Here is a 14,976-nt window from a genome sequence, read left to right on the forward strand (position 1 = left end):
CAAGATTTTGACTGACTCGGCCAGGGAAATGCGGAGGGGAGGGGGGATGTGGTGAGGAGGGCATACGCGAATGGTTAAAATTAATTGCTACATAAGGAAAAATGGAAAGATAATTATTCGTGCTTTCCTGTCATCGCTGGAGGGTAGATGACCTCATTAACTTGCAGCTTGTACACAATTCAATTACTAAGATATGGAAAATACATTTTTAATTACTTTGGTGGCTTGGGCTTTATTCATCTTTGTTTGCGAGGGGGTTTTTCAGTCCTCTTTAGAGGAAGCGCATCCCTCTTGTGATAGTTTATGAGGGGGAAAAAAGCAAAAACAAGGCTGGCTTCTTGCTGTGTTTTGTCCTCTAAGGGCTCTGACAGGCGGCATAGAATTCAAACCAAACCTTCACCTACATTCATCTTGTCCCTCACTCTGCTGTCAGCTAAAAACAGCTATTCCCACAATGCCACTGTGTTCCCTTCTTCAGATCACAATACCTCTCTGTTGGGGCTGACATCAATAAGTAAACATGTTGAAAATCCATGGACACTTCACAGTGCAGAGCTCTGAATATGGTTTTGATTGAAGGAGTTGTGGGCCGCACCTCTCACTCTCCTGTCTTTCCAAAACTGCTACCAGAGAGCAGAGGCAGTGAATACCTGGGGGGGAGCGGAAAACGTCCCTGCACTTTTTTAACTTTAATCCACAATTTCTTATGAACGAGAAAAAAGAAACCACCAATGAACTGTTTTGCATATCAAATGAATATTTCAGTTTGATTGCGGTGTTTTGTCATTATGAATATGAAAACGCTAAAGGATAGGTTTGAAAAATAAAAGTGTAGAAGTCTTCTGATGATCAGAGAGCTATTTTTTTTTCATTATGCAACATTACACCAGAGATCTGTCCCCGTTATATTAAAGGGAAAGCCACCTCTCCATGATTGGAGCTTAATAGGAATAAGGAAAGGTTCTTATAAAGCCCGGAAGACAAATCGTTTTTCTCTTTACGTTTCTAGTGTTCAGATGTTGCAGCTAAACATGCCACATAAAGAACATTTTTCTCTGCCACAGCTGGCAAAGTGTTCATCCACATATTCATATTTGTCATTTGTTTAATAACATCATTGAGGATTAATCCCCAGGTTTGGATAAGGTGATTCTGTCATTGTCTCAGAAGATAATTTTTTGCTATATTAAAACAGGATTTTCTCTAAATATAGACTGTTAAATAAAGCCTCTGATGTACAGACCTCACCCATTAGAGCACATTGTGTAGTGTTTCAATGTTTGTGAAGGTTTAATAAAGATAAAGATAGTGTAGAATTTTCCAGCTTTACTTTAATAGTAATATGAAATATATATTATATATATTAAATATATATAATAATAGAAATTATGTATATATTGATTGTGATTTTATATATCTAAATATTTAGAGTAGCCTTTATTGAAAGCTTGAACACCAGGCACAGTATCTTGATTTTTAATGTATTTCTGTCATTTGTATTATTGTCACAAAAGCTTTATAAATATTTCATATTCTAATGATCGTTTTCTCTGTTTTCATCGTTACCAGCTTGCTAGTATACTCTAGCACAGTTAAATAAGCACTTTAAATGGTGTTTCTTGCCACGGCTTAAGAAACATGCAATATGGATCTAAAATCTAATACTGTGTTAGATCTTAACTTCCACAAGCACTGTGATGTCTGCATAGATTTCCAATTTTGATTATATGCTCGAAAGAGCCATGTTGCTTGTCATGAGTGCTTAAACCATAGACACAATAACAAATCTCTGGAGCCTGTGCTATAGGCTTGTATATTTTAACTGGATTCCACTGTTGACTGATGTGTCTTTCATTAATGCCAAGTACATCATTACTATATTTGTTGTATCTTTTGTGTAAAATATTTTTTCAGAAATGACCACAAAACTGAGTAACGCTTTTACCTTGAGCAACAGCTATAATGTAGCAGTTTGTTTTAAGCCTCTTTGTTTTAAACTGTGTGATTTCAAAGTATTAGTTTGCATTCTGCTTAGTATTCAAAACCATATTTAAGACTCACTTCTAAGACAATTGACACAAACATTCTCTGCCTTCTTGGCACAGAACAGAAATGGGAATTTAAGTCACAAATATCCAGCCTCATTACATTTTAAATTTTGTACAATATTTGGTAGAAAAAGGAGATTGTCTCATTAGCCTTAAAATGGTTATAAGACTAATGTAATGATTTATAAATCTTGTACCTGTTTGATGACTTTCTTCTGCTTCTTTCAGCACTTTTTTGAAAATTGTGTTTTATTTTGTTGTATTCTTCTAGCATAACCTTTGTGTTGGGTCTGAAGCTCAAGTATTCAAATAGCACCGTATGTATCCACGTGTGCTTCTGCCACAACAGAGTAATAATAATAACATCACTTTATTAACCCTTTACAATTTCTTGCATTCGGAATTATCTTTTCGCATACCCCAGCTTGCTCTCCATGAGACACACAGACAGGGAGAGAGCCTGGGGTCAGAGCGCAGGGTCTGCCATTGTACGGCGCCCCTGGAGCAGTTAGGGTTAAGGGCCTTGCTCATGGGCCCAACAGAGTAGGATTCCTCTGCCGGCCGCGGGATTTGAGCCGGCAACCTTCTAGCCACAGGCGCAGATCCTTAGCCACAGAGCCACCACTCTGCCCCCAAAAAAAGAAAACTCGTAGTGAATGCTGGATTTGAACACCCGACCTCAGTCGCTTAAGCCGTGACGCCACCGAGGCAAGTCGGTTAGTAAGACTAACTGTGTATACTAAATTGTGCTTCATCTTATTGATGCTCCTTTGTTTGTTCTCGGAGACCCATGTTCTGGGCAGAAGTGCTACTGATTTTAAAGACATCTCACAATAAGACTTATAAATGATAGCCTACATGAATACTGCAAATACAACACACTGCATTTCCTCATGTCAACACAGTAATTGCTATTACGTTTCTCCCAATGTCTGGCGTTTTCAACTGAAGTCCATCGAGAGGACTGTTAACACACGCTCATTTCACACATTATCAAATGAGGGATAAGTATGGTACTGTGGCGGTGTATGGGCTTCATCTGTTTCCACACTGATGGCCACCTGTTATTGATCACACAGGTTAAGGCATTTAAAAGACATGACACTCCCGATGTAGCAGAATGTGTGAGCTGTGGTTAATAGCTAGTTAATTAGCGTGAAGAGCACAAACCTGTGACCTCTTAGCCTGCAGCCATATTGCAGTCTACCAATCCACCAGTACTCCTACAACAAATGCTACTTGAGCAGACTTTCTCTTTTGGGAAGAGCTTTCCGTGCTCAAGTTGTACTTTCTGCTTTCAGGAGTTAGTTAAATTAAAAAAAAAATGTCCCTGCACATTGTATTTTCTCAAGCTCTCAGTATTTGCTGGTGTTGCTTCAGTAGTGCATTTAACTTGATGTACCTAAGAGAATAAATCAAGGTCAAGATCATAGTCTGATTACGCTTTTCTGATGCAATCCTAAATATCCATTTTATATTTTGGTGAGCTTTCTAGATGTTTCACAAGTATACAGACCCATAATGAAATCATGAAACCATTGCTTACTGTTATTGTAACTGCCATACACAAGAATTGTAATCTAAATTAAAACTTGTTTTGTTGGGTCAACATTACTGCCTATATCTGCTTCAGGCAGCATAGCACATCCTTTTTTTCTGCCTGTGAATCTGTGTACAGGTCTATGTTGTTTTTAAGTGGATTTTAGTTAAATGACAAAGGTCACTTTTATTATTGTAACATATCTCATGCTTGAGTGATCAAAGGTGGCGAGGGATTCCAAACAGCAACCAAACCGACTTATGTTTCTTTCTGCATGGTATAGTGGGTTTTTTTCCAAGCTAGATGTTTGTGAGGATGGCGTCAGGGTTACACACTGTAGCAGCAGTAAAAGGCTGTAAGACAATTGGGCTCAGATGGCCAAGCCTTTTTACCCAGGGAAATCAGATGGAACTTCTTAACACCTTGAGAACATTTTTGCCCCAGAGAAAGAAACTACTCAAAAGATCTGTCACTCACAGAGCCCCAGGAGATAAAGAGATACAGCCCCAAAACATAGAAAAAGAATAACAGGAAAATATGCTCCTTTCCTGCAATTTTCACAATTTATGCTTTTTAAATGTTTTTGCTGACCGGTTTTCATCTAAAATGTTTTCTGTTTCCAAAGTGACCTCTCCAAACTGAAGGACAGGTTATCACAAGCAGCTGTTGTCTGGATTACAGACAGGGATGACAGGGATGTAAATCTTATGAGGTTTCACAGACTCCCTGTTCTACAATTTGACCTATATTTAAACCTGACCCACTGAAAGGGTGGTGGATGAATTAAAATCATTGTTTTCCAGTGCTCTGCCCTGGGGGACACACATTTAAACAAACCCTGTAAAGCTTGGATTGTCTCGATCGAGGGCTAGTCTCAGTTTTAATGGATTTCTGAGTCGTTGTGATGCAATTAGTTAAAAAGGTAACCAACAATACACGAGACCAGGGCCTGGAAAGAAATCCAAAGATTTGTAGATATTTTGTCATTTGCGTGAACGTTCTATAGGAGGATTGTAATATTGTGCTATAAATTTATTGTGTGTTTTTCTTTTCAAATTTTTGGTGATTTGTATAAAGTTCCGGGGTTTTTTATATCACTGGCATTAACATTGTCGTTTAAAAAATAAAATGCCTTATACCCCAACCTGCTGTACTCCTCCACTCGTTCTCAGCTCTGCACCAATATTTGTAGGTTAGGGTTTTACCAATTATCCATCCCTAAAACAAGTACTAATGAGCGATACTTGGGTATCACAAAGGAGGAAGTAAATATTCCTGTAAAAGATATATTCTATTCATAAAAACCATGGAAGGATTAATTATCCTGCTGTAAAATCTCTTTAAAAGAGCTCTTTCAAATTTTTACATGGGGAAAAAATAATAGCCTGCTGAATACAGTAGGACGAGGCTAAAGCTGTCTTTTGAGGAAAGCTGAACCCTAATGGGATTACATCTGTTAACGCCATGTGAGAGATAAGATCACAGTTTGGTATGCCTCCTGAGGACTAGGCTGAGAGACTGGGAGGCTGGGGAGAGCCGGGACTCCCAGTGGGAATCAAACAAGCTGCAGTCCTTTCGTGGAAGACAGAAGCCCAGGATAGCCTTCAGGCAGCAGCCTCATTCACTGGAGTTTTCCTACCTCGGGTTATAATAGTGTTCCCAGGAGGACCACTAATATCCCAGGGCTTTCTTTTCGTCCTGGTAAAACATTTGTTATGCTGTTTTCCTTCTTTTTTTTTTTTTAAAGCCTTTCGTCAACCTCCCTGCAGGGCTGTCCCGAGTAACAGGGAATGGCTCTGTGTTCAGTTTGTTGTCACAATCCTCTAAAACAAAAGTTAAAAGCTCATTTAGGGGTCTGCTGGGTGAGGGGGGAGGGGGCAGCTGAGAAGGAAATGTGGCAGTGAAGTTAGAGGAATCTTCAGTGTAGGAGGATCCTCGTACAACACCTTATACAAGCATTAAAAAGTGAAAGTTTATAAATATGAGTGGGTACTATCAGTGCTGGAGTTCTTATAGCAAAGAAAATTGGCCATAGAAGGGCCAAGAGAATATTTCAAGGTAGGCAGCACAGCTATAAGATCAATGTGTGGACATATTGCAGAAAGGTCTATGTATTTATATTAACTACAGACGCTGTACAGTTATTGGCTTGATTACAGTGCTTTTCTTTGTTAAATAACCATATTTTCATTTACATTTTTTTAACTCTAGGAGTGTTGCTTGGATAGGAAAACTGATTAGTATGGAGGGCTAAATTGTATGAATGAGTGAGTATGAGTGTTTTTTTTTTCAATAATATGAAGTTAAATACATGTAACATCTAAAACATCTTTCGTTGTATTCAGATGTCTTATTGTTTTTAGCCCTTGCAATATTACAAAGCTTTTAAGAAAAATTAAATGAATCCATCTTAAAGTATTCTATGTTGCACTTATAAAACCCATTAAATTATATTGTTGAAATAAGACAATAGTTGTGCTAATCATGTTCTGTGCATGTGCATATTAATTTCCCTTGGGATTAAAATATGAATTTTACCAAAATGTTAATTTTGTGTGTTAATCAGTAGCTGAAGGCCGAATGAATGGATCGACTATGTAAAACTGTTTGATATTGAATCAAGTCTTCGTGACCCTCTCCAAATTGGCTTCGTTCCCCTAAAGATGGTTAAAGTTAATTAAGCACTCAATAGGTTTATGGTGTTTAAATTAAAATATATTAGCCCTCATTGTGTAGTCATCAAGTGAGAGAGGCATTCTCCTCCTGGCTGCATGGCTGGTTAATGGGCATATAAAAATTCATGATGTAAGAAGAGGGATTTGCTGTGGTCGACAGGCACCGAATTGAACTCACTCCGTCACTCAAACAGGGTGCATTCGCTCGGTGGGCCACTAGAGGGTGTAAAGAGCTGTTGAAGTAGTCGCAATAAATACCTTTTATTAGCGCGACTTCTCCCTGAGCCTCGTTAAAGATTGATGCAGTCGAGCCCTAGTGTCTCTTACAATTGCACACACCTTTTAGCCGTTTTTATTTAAGTGCTGAAAGATTCCTCACTGTGACAGATGTAAGAAACCTGACTGATGTGGTCAAAGAAACTGACCTTTTGAATTTAATAGTCTTGTTCCTGGTGGAAAAAGTACTGTGAGGCATGCAGTAGACTAGAGAAATTTGGCTCGTTGTGCAAGTAAACCCGCTATAGTACAGTACCCGTTTGCAGAACTGTTTTCAACAAAACTGTAGTACTTTATAAATTGCCTTCTTGGAAGAAATTGGCCATGCACAAAACTTAATGTATAATTTTAGTAATATAAAAGGGCTTTTTTATAGCAACAATAACAAAATAATAGTATGAAATTGTGTTCAAATCTATTAAGTTCAATTTAAAACTTACAGGCCTTATATGTGCCAGTGTAAATACAAATATAGTTTTTTTTGCTAAGGCTGCAGCACTAGATTGTCTAAATCATTAGTGGTTGAACCCCTGGAATTGACTAACTTTATTTTCTTTCTGTCTTTGGACCACAGTTTGATATAAGATTTGGGGATGTTTTGGTAACACGTACAAGGTGATTTTCAAAGTTTTGGCTAATTAGGTTTTCAATAAAAGTGTAGGTGGAATTCTAATAAGAGGCAAGAGAGGTTTAGAAGGGTCTAAATTATACTGTATATACATACTGAACCACTGTTCAATCATTTCAAATGGAAATTATTTGGTTAATGGAAAAGGAAAGGCAGGAGAAGCTTTGAAAATCATCGTCTTAGTAATTAAATATGCTGTTGGACACTAAAGGCACATAGAAGGTCACTATACACAATGACAGCTTCTGCGAGAATATGTAATTTTATCTTATCTCTTAATAAAAGCACACACTTTCCCCCGTGTAATATGTTATTTTATATTTTATCAAGTGGAAATACATGATGTCAGAAGGCTCTTGAACACCCCCGTGAGCATGGCAGTTTCGTTTAAAAATATAAGTAAAGGGTTGTGCAAATCTGAGCCGTTTGACACAATTTGTGTTTAGTTGCGTTGTGTGTATAAACTTAGCAACACCGGATGACAAACCCAGCTCCCTTTTGACATGTGCTGCGGCCTCCCTGCCACTCTGAACTGCTGAGGCTTCGGAGAGCCAACTTGCAGGTGTCCATAGGAGTTGGATCCGAGTCACGTTGGCTTCCTCCTCCTAGAGATGTGCACTCATTTGGAAAGCACTTGAAATGTAGAACCACTGGAGAACTGTTACACAACATCCCTGTGTGAGCAACTTTCAGTAAAAAGAAAAAAACTGGGTTGGAGCCGCGGCATTCGAAAAGCCACTTCCAGATTGACTAACACATAATCCCTGTCTGTAGCTCCAGGATGGGCTCGCATTCATCCTCTTTTATTCATAGAAAAGGTCTGTTTTATTTGTTGTCTCATGCAGCGTTTCCTTTTGACAGAAAATCCCTTCAAATGTTCTTTATGAAGTGGAGGTTACGAAATTAAAGGGTTTTCTCGAACAAGTGTTTCAACTGCAGCATCTGTTAGTCCAATTTAAGTTTTTTCCTTTGAGCTCTTTTTAATGCAGTGGTGTAGAAGCCTCTACTACTGGGATGGTTTGGTTTCACCAGTGAGTTGAAATACAGTGGAATAATTTTCTCCTGGTTTGTGGACCGTGGTTAGCAGGGACACTGTGTGATATGTAAATGTTGCAAGTAAAAAAAAAAAGCATTAATATAATTATGTTGTGTGCATGTTAATATTTAACATAGCAAACCTTGGTATAAATTGCTATCTGGTCACTTTTTTGAGGCTTGAAGAAATGCAAATTGACAAGATAGGTTAATGCATTATTCGGTCGTCACTGTGTTAAATTTATGTCTTAATAACCTCAACATTTCTATTAACATTATTAATGCCTTAATATATAGTCTGTAATAGAGTGATACCTCACTTTTAATTTATTTAAGCAATTTTTGCTTTGATTTAAGTAGCACGTTAAGAAAATTAATCTGAAAAATATTTAAATAAAAATCTAAATTGAAACAGATAATGTTTCTCCTTGATGATTTTTTCGTACCATTTTAAATAGGAAGCATATAAAAGCTTCTGCATTTGCGTGTATAACTGTAAGCTGCTCAGATGGTAAGGATTCTAGTTGTCTTTAAAAATAAAACAAGATACAAATGGGACCTCAATTTTCTTTGCAGGGAATTATTTCAGGGTCATTTTTCTAACCCCTGGAACCAAACTGCAGATGAACAGTAGTGACACTATCCCCATTTCTAAAGAAATATATTTTTAAATTGCAATAGGGAGATGTGAAGTTCAACACTACTCTGCATAGAGTTAAATGTAATTAGCTTTTGGAAATACAAATCAGTTTTAAAACTAAATGTATACAGGGCAGAAAAATAAGTATTTAATATTCTTTATTAATTATTTTGTTTAAATTAGCTTAAATGAAAACATGCTGTGAAAAATACTTTTTTCTGTCTTTAGGTTTTTATATATTTGCTGTTGTATTTGAAGGGTTTCATGGACAGGAGTGTAGGATTCTTCCCTTGAAAGGCACTATATAAAATATATTGAATGTTATTATAATACTAATACTAAAACAGATATGGAGCAAATTGAACAAACCTATCTCAGTTATACTGCTTCTTTCAAAACCATGATGAGATTACTGGGTTAATAACACGTTGGGCAAAGATGGTGAGACTTTTGCCTTAAAGACCTGAACGTGATGGGCAGGATTTAAACACCAAGCAGACGCTGGAATAATTTGCGCCAAATTGAGCCCCCAACACAAGAGAAGACTGTGATTTTGATTGGTTGAAGCAGTGACAATATGGAAGTCTCTTGACTTGTCATAACTCTTTTATTCATGGAAGAGAGAGCCGGGAAATTAGATGTAATACAATTAGTTAAAAATCTTCTGACTGCAGCAGAATTATATTCAGTCCCACTTTCAAAAACTGTATTACTGTATTATTATTAATAATTACACTATAAGGTAATTGCTTAATCAGCTGAACAGACTAATAAAAAGCAGGTAAAAAAGAGACAAAATACAGAACTCTTCTGATATTTTGCCTGCGTTTACTGACCACGTGAAAGCCTGTCTCATTGTTTTGCCTCTTTACTTTTCTAGAGTTTAGACTATTATGCATTTATTATTGAACTAGAATATGCAATATGAAAAAGGGTTCCAGGAGTTTATTTTGACTTTCAATACTTTCTTCAGTTAGTCCAGGGAAGCAACAAGAAAGGTTTAGACCTAGAGAGCATACTATATCTTCTAATTTATCAAAGAGCAATACGAAAGAGAGCAACCAGACTAATTTCTAGTCTGAAGGGAATGTTATACTTGGACAGACTATAATGAGTAAATATTTTTAGCTTGAGATAGAACAGATTTTGAGCAATTTGAACCAGGTATTCAGAATCCTGTAAAGGCATGTCAGGCCAGGGAGATGTTTTAAGACCAGTAGCACCTCAAGGAACCAGGGACACAAGTGGAAATTCATGTTTCTTAGCATTCAAAAAGGAGCCACTTCTTGACATACAATTGTGGATGTCTGGAGCCAAGTTCCATGTGATTGAAGTCAACTCTATCCAATGACTTCAGAAACAGAGGGAGGTCTTCCATCACTAAGCTACCATAGCTACCAAATGTGATAGGAAGTTCTTATGTTCTTACATTTTTACTTGTGTCTACGCAATCTTGCTACAATTGATACGCAGAGATGGTATACTGTATATAAACAGACTGATTACTGTTGTACACATTTCAGAATGTGTGACAATTAAATCCCTTGGATCCTCTGTAAATGTAGCTTCTCTGTTACCAGATAGCAATCAGATAAATAATTGGTGAGCCCTGGTTATCACTGTCTATAAACAGTTTCATTTTAAGCCTGCCAAGACTGCCTTGTTAGGTTTTTTTTGTAATTTAGTCAATTGACCTTGACTATAAGAGAGCAGGCCTCCAGGCATTGTCCCTCCCCCACTGTCTCTCTCTCCCAGGTTTAAAATCCCATCAACAAAATTATCCTGATATCCTGATTAGAACAGAAGCTTCTCTGTACTGAGGTTGCTCCATTCAAATATTAATATTCGAATTAAAATATAATTTATTACATTATCTTGCTCCTCAGACTGACTCTTTAATTTTTATGGGAGCAATTACATATGATTTACATAGACATTCATATAAGACCTGTCTACAGCCATTAAATTAGCCTAGCTTGAATAATTTGATACTCATCTTAAATGGAGAACCACATTTAAAAATAACTGTATAGCAGCAACGTATATAAGACCAGACAAGTCTGGCTCCTTTAATGTTAGGTGCATAGTTTTAAAGCAAAGTACTATTTGTAAAATACAGCAAAACATGTATCCTGTCTGGAAAAGCCTAAAATCTTTTACTCTTGAAAGAAGAAGATTTTAATGCCCAATGCAGAAATTATAAACATGTGACCTAATATATTGGATAAAGAAACCCATAACTGTGAACACTTTGTGAATTATTGGTGACTGGAAATTCCTCTAGGTATTGGAATAGTAAATACAGTAGCAACGCTTTTAAGATTCCTATTTCCTTGACTTTTTCCATTGTCATTAACTTAGACCTTTTTTGTTCTCTCTATAAAGAATCATCTTTCTCCGTCTGAGATTTTTCAAGATCTTTCATATGATGACTCTTTTCCTTCACACTTTTTATTAGATACTGTGTTACCAGAGCAGGAGCCTGCAAGAACATTGACGGTTTGTATATTATGTGGTCATGATAATGAAGAACCTGAGCTCTGTGTTACTTGGGGGATCATAGATATCATAATCATACCTCTTTGTCATTGAATTAAATCCACCTGCAAGAGCTGTGACTGCAAGACCAGGTGAAAAATACAAGAATATTCTAAAACCCATTCCAAAGAGACTGAAGAATTATTTTCAAACAAACTAAACATAGTACCATCAGAAAAGAGTGTTAAAGAAGACACGAGTGCTCCAAGCTACTTCTTTTTTCTTCCCTATGAGTTCCTTCACAAACTTAATTGGTTTCTTGTAAATTGTTTTTACTAAAGCTATTGTATAATAAACCCTGACTGGCATGTTGGTGTGATCACAGAGGGTAATCCATCTTGGACCATGTGCTAAATATGTTGGATTGTCTACATAAAGTTCTGATGGAAAAGTTGTCGTGGCACCATGAGGCTTATTCTTTTAAGCACTCATATGAAGGTCATGGGCTTGAAATCTTATCTGAATGGTCACAATTATCTACTGTATGTGTTCCACATGACTGTGTATCTCTGCACTCACTGGCATGGCACACTTTAGGGTAAGCAGAGTTGCCCAAAGCAAGAAATTATAATTTTAATAGTCATATACACCGTTTCCTGTTAATTTGCCCGGTTTTGCATGACAATTAGCAAAGAAAGAAATACTTGCATGTACAGTATATGGGTACTGAAGGCTGTATATTCTAATTGTATGGTACGTGGTAGTTTAATGTATAGTTGCTGGTCAAAAGGGCTGTAAAATATAGGTGTAAGGTTGACCAATTATAGTCAATTTAAGACAATCTTACATTCATGTAGAGGAAAGATTAGGGGTTGACACATAACATCAGTGCACAGCCATTGTGACTGTCAGTTTCATGCCTATTGAAGAAGATGTCAAGGGTGTTTATTTTGAGGTTTTAGAAATGTTTAAATGCCTATATATTTCGAAAGCGCTTCAGTTCCTGCAGTTTTCTTATCGACCCTCAATGTGCATGTCTTACACTCCTTAGGTTTCCAAATTTAGTAAAGCTCTAGCTGTGTTAAATTAGGCGGAAGTTCTTAACCTTTAGCTACTTTGCTTTGAAAAGCCTGTTTAGAGAGAAGACTTTGCTTCTTAGTATAATTCACGGAAAAGCATTTAAAGCACCAAAAATATATTTGTACCTTGTTGCCAAATAACTTGTCACAGATTTCATTACAAGTGCAGTTTTTGGTACAGGCTCAGCAAATTCACCGCTTGTCAAAATGCATTTTCAAAAAATGAGATTATTTTTTGTTGTTTATTTGTAACAGAAGATATTGCATGTGCTAATCAAAAACTGAGCACATCAGCGTATACAGGTTGTTTTAAACTTTCCATGTCAGTCTTTTAATACAACATTTCTATGGGTACAATCTCCATGTTATTGGTGTTATATTTTGGGGGTTTTAAAATACACCCGTAGCCTGTTGGTGAAATGCCAGATAGGGCATTGTTTTAATACTTTAGCATTTGTCACCAAAACAGACCCATACTGTACTTCGATGACATAAGTGGTCATTTGGAACTCCCCTTTCCTCATAAAGGATTCAGTCTTCTTTCTATTTACCTCACGTTTCCAATGAAAACATACTATTATTTTGTATATGCAGCCTCATCATTTCAAAACGGATTGTAATGTGAAAACATATCCAGAAAGACCTTGGCTGGATTTGTATATGAGCAGGATTCGTCTGACAGCTTGCTTACTTTTTTTTTTTCAATCAGCTTATCTGATCCTTGGATGCTATTTTTTCAACTTTTTGCCAAAAGCAGACAGTTTTTGCATACAGTCATGTATTTACCACCCTAAAAAATGCCTAACTGCCTAATCAGTGTATGCAAGGGGCTTTAGGAAAATGTTGTATTTGATGAATAAGAGAGGAGTATTATCTTTTGTGAATAAGAGACGGTGGTAATGTATTTGTCATTCTGATTCAAGTTCCACCCAGGTCTGTACTTTGCTGTATGTTATTCTAGGATTGGCTGATTTTAAGTGAAGATGTGATGGTGAGTTTGATAAGTGTCCGTTCCCTGTAAATATTTTTTGGGGGATAAAATATAAAAAAAACTTCTTCTACAAGTATTTGGGAAAATTAACACACATCTGCAGTATGTATGAATATGATATAGGGAAATGAACCTCTCCTAAAAAAAAAACTTAGGTGCTTAAGCCTAAACACAAATCACCACAAATCAACTTTAATGTTAGTGTAATTATTATTATTATTATTATTAATGTTAGTGTGAAGTCAGACCGTAAAATTCCCAGTATTCCTCTTTCAGCATTAGCAGAAGAAAAAATAGGTCATTCCAATGTCCACTACTGAACTCGACTCTAAATACTAAGAGTAGCCAATTTAAGCAGCACAGTGGCTAGCATTGCTGCCTTGCAGCACTGGGGCCCTGGGTTCAATTCCAGACCTGGAGGGCTTTCTGCATGGAGTGTATATGTTCTTGTGGGTTTCTTCCAAGTGCTCCCAGTGTCCAAAAACATACTCGTACAGTAGGTTCAGTGGCTACTAGGAAAACTGTCCCTAGATGTGTGTGTGTGAGATGGACTGCTGTCCCATCCACGGTGGACCCTGCCTTGCACCTGTTGTTGCCAGGACAGACTCTGGCTCCCCCCACCACCCTGAACTGGGAGAAGCTGTTAAAAAAGGACAGATGGATAGTAGGCAATGTCAACTACTAGTTTTATATGTCATGGTGTTGGAGTCTGAGATCCTGACTGACAGCTGTGTTTTTCCCCACAGTCCTGGTCCAGGATGTGAAGACTTGTTCTGGACCCTCACCCTTTTGGCAACAAACTTCGTGGCTCTCTTCTCAACAAAGCCAGAGGATCTCTTCTGAATTTTTAAAAATAGACTTCAATAATGAAATGTCTTGATTACGAATGATAATGTTAACGATAGCGATATGATAAATGCTCAGATTTATCCAAAACAGAATAAATCCAACAATAGTTAGTAGAGACACAAATAAGACTTACAGTCGAGTTCTCCTCATCGTCATGCATTTTTTATGTTCCTTTCCACAGTACATCACAGATGAGGATTGATGTAAATTCATATTTTCAATGTCAATTATATGTAATTGAACCAATTTTTGGCTGTTATCAATTTCTCCAGGTGTTCTAAACAGTTTCCTGGGAAAGGGACTTTAGAAACACTGCACTTAAAGGGCTACAGTGTACATATACTGTACAACACAACCCAGATGTGTCCTAATTTTATTAAAAGTACATGCACACATCTAAGTCTTAAGCTGTCAGACACAGGAGGCTGCTTCTCCACAAGCTTTGTGGGTGCCTGCAGTACAGGGTTGACAGGCATTAAGCCTGTCACAGAAGCTGACATCGCCCACTCCAAACCTGGTGTGCACTGATTTGTGCCGTGCCCAGCAATGAACTTGAGGGGGTGGCAGCTGCTGAGCTTGCTGGGAGGAGAATTAAACAGGGCCCGGTTGGCAAAGAACCCTTTACTGAAAGTGAAGTCAGTGTCTGGGAAACTGGACAGTGGAAGAGCCATCCCCATCATGTCTCAAACCAGCTACCCATTCTTTGCAGATCACTACACTAACAGTAACCAAATAAG

The sequence above is a fragment of the Lepisosteus platostomus genome, chromosome 18 (genome assembly GCF_059453375.1).
Source record: "Lepisosteus platostomus isolate fLepPlt1 chromosome 18, fLepPlt1.hap1, whole genome shotgun sequence".
Classification (NCBI taxonomy): domain Eukaryota; kingdom Metazoa; phylum Chordata; class Actinopteri; order Semionotiformes; family Lepisosteidae; genus Lepisosteus; species Lepisosteus platostomus.